The sequence below is a fragment of the Dipodomys merriami genome, unplaced genomic scaffold, assembly GCF_024711535.1.
Source record: "Dipodomys merriami isolate MVZ:Mamm:240054 unplaced genomic scaffold, mDipMer1.0.p SCAF_1544, whole genome shotgun sequence".
Lineage (NCBI taxonomy): Eukaryota > Metazoa > Chordata > Mammalia > Rodentia > Heteromyidae > Dipodomys > Dipodomys merriami.
The window spans coordinates 46,250-53,758 of record NW_027202876.1 but is presented as its reverse complement, the minus strand read 5'-3'; positions in this window follow the sequence as shown (position 1 = coordinate 53,758).

Below are 7,509 nucleotides of genomic sequence, written 5' to 3'. Positions count from 1 at the left end.
TTCCCACTAGCAATGCAGTAATGTTTCTTTCTTTGTATCCCTTGAGCATTTGTCATTGGCTGAATTTAGGATGTGGGCCATTCTGACTGGGGTAAGGTGCTATCTCAAAGTTGTTTTTGTTTGCATTTCCTTTACAGCCAGGGATAATGAACATTTCCTCATGGCTTTTTTGCCATTTTATCTCTTCTTCTGAGAAGTCTCTCTTTAGCTCCCTTGACCATTTCAAGATTGGTTTGTTAGGTTTGTGAATGTTTAATTTCTTGAGTTCACCATATGTAATGGATATTAGACCATTGTCTGATATATTGCTGGTAAATATTTTTTCCCATTTATTCCCATTTCCTGGTAATCTCTATAATTCCTTTTTTAGGCTTTTATAGTTTTAATGAAATAGACCCTTTAAATCTTTGGTTAGGTTAATTCCTAGATACTTTTTGAGGTTATTGCAAATGGAGTTGATTCCTTGATTTCCCTTTCTACTTAAACATTGTAGACATACAGAAAGGCAACTGATGTTTGTGGGTTAATTTTGTATTCTGCTACTTTGCCAAATGGGTTTATAAGCTCTAAGACTTTGGGGATGTAGCTTTAGGGATCGTTGTTTTATAAAATATTGCCATCTACAAAAAGAGATAGTTGATCTTCTTCCTGTCCTATGTGATCCCTTTAATGTCTTTTTGTTGCCTTATTGCTCTGGCTAAGAATTACAGAACTATATTGAAGAGGAGTGGAGAGAGTGGGCATCCTTGCCTTGTTCTTGTTTTTAGGGGAATTGGTTGTAGTTTTTCCCAATTAATTATAATATTGGTCTTTGATCTGCCATGTAAGGCTTTTATTATCTTATGAAATGTGACTTCTATTCATATTTTTCCAGAGCTTTTTTTTCATTTTATTTTATTTTATTTGAGAACATACTGTACAGAGGGGTTACAATTACATGGGCAGGATAATGCATACATTTCTTACCAAGCATTGCAGCCTCCTCCTTTGTTTACCCTTCACCTCCCTTCCCAGCCTCCGCCCACCCCCCCACCCAATCATACCCCCTCCCCCCCACACCGACATTGTAAAGCTGGTTTTGACATGACATTTTGTACTTCTCATTCTTGCAACAGGTCCACCTGAATCCTTAAACAACTTGTTTGTCCCCATCTCCTCCACATGTTATACTGACATCACATATAGTGAAAGCGGGGGTTACACTGTGGGGGAGGGACATACAAAGCAACAAAGAAATAATCTTATAAATGCGTTAGAAACACATGCATGAAAGAAACGAAAACATTAAAATACATATTTAAGGGTTCATTTTCCTAACATCACATTATCTGACCTTTCAGCTTGACTCATACCTAAACTAGATATTGCAAATAAGGGAAACCATGGGATCTATGTTTCTTTGGGCCTGGCTTACTTCACTTAATATAATATTTTCCAAACCTTTCCATTTCCTAACAAATGGGGAAATGTCATTCTTTCTGATGGAGGCATAGAATTCCATTGTGTATATATACCACATTTTCTTGATCCATTCATCTACTGAGGGACATCTGGGTTGGTTCCATGTCTTAGCTATGGTAAATAATGCTGCAATAAACATGGTTGTGCTGGTAGCTTTAGTGTGGTCTTGTTTGTAAACATTTGGGTAAATGCCCAAAAGTGGGATTGCTGGATCATAGGGGAGATCTATGTGAAGTCTTTTGAGGAACCTACATACTGCTTTCCAAAGTGGTTGAACAAGATTACATTCCCACCAACAATGAAGTAAGGTTCCTTTCTGTCCACATCCCCTCCAGCATCTGTTGTTGTTAGAGTTCTTGATTTTTTCCATTCTAACTTGGGTGAGGTGATAGCTCAATGTTGTTTTGATTTGCATTTCTTTTATGGCTAGGGATGTTGAACATTTCTTCATGTGTCTATTGGCCATCCTTCTTTCTTCTTCAGAGAAGCTTCTCTTTAAGTCTTTCACCCACTTATTTATTGGGCAGTTGTTTCTTTGAGGATTTGTTGTTGGGTGGTTTAATTTTTTGAGTTCCAAGTATATTTTAGCTATGAGATCCTTGTCCGTTGTATGGCTAGTAAAGATCTTCTCCCAATCGGTGGGCTTTCTATTGATCTTGCTAGCTATGTCATTTGCCCTGCAGAAGCTCTGCAACCTTATGCAATCCCATCTGTCCAACCTTTCTTTGATTTGTTGTGTTTCCGGGTCTCTATTCAGAAAATTTCGGCCTGAGCCAAGGAGACCTAGGGTTTCTCCTATTCCATCCTGTAATGTTTTCATAGTGTCTGCTTTGAGTTCAAGGTCTTTGATCCATTTGGAGTTGATTCTGGTGCAGGGTGATATATAAGGATCTAGCTTTAGTTTTCTACATGTAGTTAACCAATTTTGCCAGCACCATTTACTGAAGAGGCTGTCTTTCTTCCATTCTATTGTTTTAGCTTCCTTATCGAAGATTAGATGGCTATAGGTCTGTATGTGCATTTCTGGGTTTTCAATTCTCTTCCATTGGTCCTGAGGTCTGTTCTTATGCCAATACCAAGCTGTTTTGTTTACTATGGCTTTATAGTAGAGTTTGAAATTTGGTATTGATATTCCTCCAGCAGTGTTCTTTCCGTTGAGGAGCGTTTTTGCTATTCGGGGTCTTTTATTGTTCCATAGGAATTTTTGGATTGCCTCTTCTATTTCCTTGCAGAATGAGGGTGGAATTTTGATAGGTATCGCGTTGAATTCGTAGATAGCCTTGGGAAGGATTGCCATTTTCATGATGTTAATCTTGCCAATCCAGGAGCATGGAAGGTTTTGCCATTTTTTAAGTTCTGTTTTGATTTCCTTTTTCAAGATTTTAAAGTTTTCATCGTAGAGGTCCTTCACTTCTTTAGTTAAGTTAATTCCTAGGTATTTTATTTTTTGTAGGGCTATTACAAATGGAGTTGCTTTCCTAATTTCAGCCACACTTTTCTCATTGTTGGCATACAGAAAAGCCATTGATTTTTGGGGGTTAATTTTATAACCTGCTACTTTGCCAAAGTTTTGAATCAGCTTGAGTATTTTGGGAGTGCAGTCTATGGGATTCTTTAAATACAAGATCATGTCATCTGCAAAGAGGGAGAGTTTTATTTTTTCTTTCCCTATTTGGATCCCCTTTATATCTGCATCTTGCCTTATTGCTCTAGCTAGTCATTCTAATACTAGATTGAAGAGACGTGGAGAGAGTGGGCATCCTTGTCTTGTTCCTGAGTTAAGAGTAAATGGCTTTAGTTTTTCATCATTGAGTATACTGCTGGCTGTAGGTTTGTCATATACAGCCTTTATTTTATTGAGGAATGTTCCATGGATTCCTAATTTTTCCAAAACCTTCATGATAAAGCGGTGTTGGATCTTGTCGAATGCTTTTTCTGCATCTTTTGTGATAACTATATGGTTCTTATTCTTGCTCCTGTTGATGTGATGAATAATATTAATTGATTTGCGTATATTGGACCAGATTTGCATCCCTGAATTGAATCCTGTTTGATCATGGTGTATAACTTTTTGGATGAATTGTTGAAGTCGATTGGCCAAAATTTTGTTGAGAAGTTTTGCATCAATGCTCATCAAAGAAATGGGTCTATAGTTCTCTTTCTTTGATGAGTCCCTGCCTGGTTTTGGGATGAGGGTTATGATGGCTTCATACAATGTGTTCGGTAGTGAACTTTCTCTTTCAATTTCATTGAAGAGTTGGAGGAGTATTGGTGTGAGCTCTGCTTTGAAGGCCTTGTAAAATTCCACTGTAAACCATCTTGTCCTGGACTTTTTTAGCTGGGAGGTCTCTTATTGCTGTTTCTATTTCAATACTTGATATGGGCCTGTTAAGCTGGTTTAACTCATCTTGGTTTAGTTTTCGCATGTTGATATTTGCTAGGAAGAGGTCCATTTCTGTCGAGTTCTCAAACTTATTAGCATAAAGTTTTGAGAAGTATTCCCTTATAATGTTCTGAATCTTGGTTGTTTCCATGGTGATGTTTCCGTTTTCATCTCTGAGTTTATTAATTTGGGTGTGTTCTCTCCTTTTTCTGATAAGGTTTGCTAAGGGTCTGTCAATTTTGTTAAGTTTTTCGAAGAACCAACTCTTTGTTTTGTTGATTCTTTCTATAGTTTTTTTGGATTCTAATTCATTTAATTCTGATTTAATTTTGATTATTTCTTTCCGTCTACTGGATTGGGGTTTATCTTGCTGCTCTTTTTCAAGGAGGTTTAGATGTGTCATTAAATTGTTAGTTTCAGATCTCTCCAATTTGTTGATGTAGGAGCTCAGAGGTATAAACTTGCCTCTGAGAACTGCCTTTGCTGTGTCCCAGAGGAGCTGGTAATTTGTGTGTTCATTTTTGTTGAATAGCATGAACATTTGAATTTCCTTTCTAATCTCTTCCATGACCCACTCATGATTCAGCAGTGTGTTGTTCAGCCTCCATGTGATACCGGACTTTCTTTGGTGGCTTTTGGTGTTGAGTTCTAATTTTATTCCCTTGTGGTCAGAGAGAATGCAAGGTATAACTTCAATGTTTCTGAATTTAGACAAGTTTGCTTTGTGGCCTAAAATGTGGTCTATTTTAGAAAACGTTCCATGTGCTGCTGAGAAGAGCGTGTATTCTGATGCTGCTGGGTGAAATGTTCGGTAAATGTCTGTTAAGTCTAGTTGATCTATGCAGCTGTTTAGATCTGCGGTTTCTCTGTTGAGTTTTTGCCGAGTTGATCTATCTAGTGGGGAGAGTGGTGTGTTAAAATCCCCAACAATTAATGTCTTTGGATCTATATGGGATTTGAGGGAAAGTGGTGTTTCTTTGATATATTTGGGTGCTCCATTGTTTGGCGAGGAGATATTTAGAATTGTAATATCCTCCTGAAGGAGAGATCCTTTAATTAGTATGTAGCGACCTTCTTTATCTCTTCTCACGAATTTTAATTTGAAGTCTATTTTATCTGATATTAGGATTGCAACTCCCGCCTGTTTATGAGGGCCGTTTGCTTGGTAGATTTTGTTCCAGCCTTTAACTTTGAAAATGTGTTTGTTTTTACGGGCAAGATGTGACTCTTGCAGGCAGCAGATAGAAGGGTCATTTTTCTTAATCCAACTAGACAGTCTATGTCGCTTAATTAAAGAGTTCAGTCCGTTAACGTTAAGAGAAAGGTCTGAGAGGTATTTGGGAGTTCCTGCCATGTTAACCACCTTCTTGGGGGCTGCGCAAACTGGGTTCTTCCTAAGGTTCTTGGGTTCTCAGTTTGGGTGCAGTTTCTTGGCCTTTGTTGCAGTCTTGTTGGTTTTCTATGTGTAGGACATCTTTAATAAACTTTTGTAGGGCTGGTTTGGTGGAGATGTATTGTTTCAATTTTTCTTTGCTATGGAAGGTTTTTATTTGGCATTCAGTTATGAAGGAGAGTTTAGCTGGTTACAGTATTCTTGGTTGATAGTTGTTTGTTTTTAGGGCCTGGCATATGTCATTCCAGGCTCTTCTTGCTTTGATTGTCTCTGCTGAGAAATCTGAGGATATTCTAATTGGTTTCCCTTTATAGGTGATTACCCTTTTCTCCTGGACAGCTTTAAGGATCTTTTCCTTGGTCTGGGTTGATCCTGTGTGGATTATAATGTGACGGTGGGATGTCCTATTCTGGTCAGGTATATTTGGGGTTCTAAAAGCTTCTTGTATCTGAATAGGCCTATCTTTTTTGTATGTTTGGGAAGTTCTCTGCTAGGATCCTGTTAAACAAATTTCCTAGACCATTAACTTCTGTTTGTAGGTGCTCCTCTACACCCATTATCCTTAGATTGGGCCTTCTGATGGTGTCTTCCAGGTGTTGGATAGACCTATCATATTTCTTGGACTTGTCTTGGTTGGTTGTATGTTCTTTCTCTATAATATCTAGGCTGTATTCAATCCCTGAGATTCTATGTTCTGCATGGTCTAACCTGCTGTCAAGACTCTCTACTTTGTTTTTTATATCTTTTCCTTCTAATTGGTCAGCTTTGATGGCTTCAAGTTCTTTGTTGAAGCTTTGTTTTAGGTCTTGTATGAATTTCTTTACTTCCTTAATTTGGTGTTCAGTGTTTGTTCTCAAATCACTTAGTTGATTGGTTATGATTTCTTTGGACTCCCATTCGTTCTGTTGGGTTCCATTCAGCATTCCCTTTGTGGTCTCCCTGACCTTCTTCAGCTCTTTGTTAATGGATTCCATGAATACTTTAGTGATCTTTGTGTATTCTCTACCTGGTCTCTCAATTCCTGAATTACTCTTTGATTAGCTTCCTCCCATCTGTGGGATTCCTGCAGTTCTCTTTCTTCCCGTTCGTGGGATTCCTGCAGTTGTCTTTGAGTGTTCTCAGCCTGCTCACGCCATTCCTCCCTTTCTGTTTGAGTATTCTCAAGTTGTTCACGCAAATCCTGTATCAGGTTTTGAGTAGCTTCCTCACGCTTATGATATTCCTGTATAAACTTCTGGGATGCCTCCTCTCTCTCTCTATCATGCTCATACAGAGTCCTTTGTACATTGTCAAACTTCTCATTTATCATGTTTGCTAGTAGTGATTGTAGAGCTATTTGGGAACTCTCCTCTGGATTATTCTTTATCTGTTCTAATCCCTGATTATCAAGATTGGGAATTGAGATACCCGAATTTGCCATTTTTCTTGTGTTTTTCCGGCTTACTCTGCCCATTTGAGATGAAGATAGCACCAGTTTTGTGCTAGAACACTATCTTAAGGCAACCATCAACCAAAGTTTGCGTTTGTACAGTCAATAGTCTACAGATACAATCTAGTTCAACAGATACATCTATTCAACATCAAACAACTATATGTTAAAGGACTTCGAACCGCAGAAAAGAATTTGGAAAACCAGAAATTATTAGGATTAGGGAGAGATGTGGGTAAAAAATAGGAATGGATTGGTGTGGGGAGGCACAGGGTGAGTTAACTATGTCCTAATCACAATGCAGGAAATGGGTTGGGTAGGATGCAAGTAGAGAGAGAGAGAAAAAGAAGAGATGGAAAAGGGAATGAAAAGAGACCAGAAAAAAAAAACAGAAACGTAAAATTAATGTTATTATAGAGATTAAAAGACCGTCTATTTAGAGAGGAATGTGAATATGTTGAGAGAAAGGGAGGGACATAGAGGAGATGTGAAACACTTTAAGGATGGGAAAAGGAGAAGAAAAGATGAGAAGTTCAGTAGAGCTAGACAAAAAACAAAAAGATAATTAAGAAAGAAAGAAAAAGAGAAAGAAGACAAGAAAACGAAGGAAAACGCTCATTCACATATTCCTAAAATAAAAATTATAAGAGGAGAAAAAAAAGTTACTGGAAATCAATTATTTTTTCAGAAGAGGCAAAAATTAAAGATTAATGAAAGTTTTAGAAGAAAAAAAATTTATATATATATATATATATATATATATATATGGTAACAAAAAACAAACAACAGAAAAGAAAAGAAGAAGAAAAAAAGTCCTTTGATTTTTTTGGGGGGGGGTGAGGG